This window comes from Aplysia californica, unplaced genomic scaffold, assembly GCF_000002075.1.
Source record: "Aplysia californica isolate F4 #8 unplaced genomic scaffold, AplCal3.0 scaffold00637, whole genome shotgun sequence".
In the NCBI taxonomy this organism is placed as follows: Eukaryota; Metazoa; Mollusca; class Gastropoda; order Aplysiida; family Aplysiidae; genus Aplysia; species Aplysia californica.
In genome coordinates this window covers 427,658-428,678 of record NW_004797907.1, presented here as the reverse complement: position 1 = coordinate 428,678, position 1,021 = coordinate 427,658, and positions in this window count along the sequence as shown.

Genomic DNA, 1,021 nt, shown 5'->3' with positions numbered 1-1,021 from the left:
CCCCCCCTCCCCCGTGCAAACACATTGCACCAAAAAATGTATCCGTTTTCTCTTTAAAATATTGAAACAGAAAGTTCCACATGACAATGTGAAGATATTTTGATTGAATATACGATGGTTTTGCATTTTAAAAATGTTATTACTTAAAGGTTGACCTCAATGTGTGGGTTTGCCTGCCAATCCACGGTGAATTCGCCACACGTTTGTCACAAGTTGGAGTCTGTGAAGAGATAACTGAGACGAAGTCAGTGATTTGGAACATGAAGAAAGACGTAATGTCATGCACGTAAATGTCACGAATGCGAATATATTATGTTTCAGATTTGTGTATTATTGGTCTAAATATGCCATAAGATCGTAGTCTTAAGTCTGTTGCTGATCAGACGTGTACATAATGTTTCCGTTAACGTATTTATGATTGAGTAGGTGCTTTACCGCACTATTGACTCAATCTGTGTCATTTAAGTTTAAAAAGTTGAAATATTCAGAAAAAACCCCACCATAATGTAATGTAACAGAATTAGTTGCTCGTAACCTGGACAGTATAAAGAACCGTAGCACTTCTCGTATTTCTATACGGCGTATCAGCTAAACCACCGGAGGAAATAGGCCCTTACGCCGAAACCAGTACCGCCCTGCTCCCAACAGGCGTCCAGTTTCTGGAGAGTTACGGAGCAGGCTAGCGGGAAACTGGCCATTAACGAGAGTCTGTCTGTGGTAATCTGCGGGGTTTGGTGTAAGCTTGTTACCGCATGCGCTCTGGGTCCCAGGGAAACGGGAGATATTGCAAAGTGAAAGTAGGTTACTGGTTCCTGTGCTGTTTGCTGGTCACTGGTTAAGGAAGGTTTTGTTTTACTTTTCCGGGGTATCATTTTGCCTTGATTCTTGTTCTTGATAGTTTTTCTTTTCTTTCGCGAGCACCGCGCGCGTGTGTGTGTGTGTGTGTGTGTGTGTGTGTGTGTGTGTGTGTGTGTGTGTGTGTGTGTGTGTGTGTGTGTGTGTGAGAGAGAGAGAGAGAGAG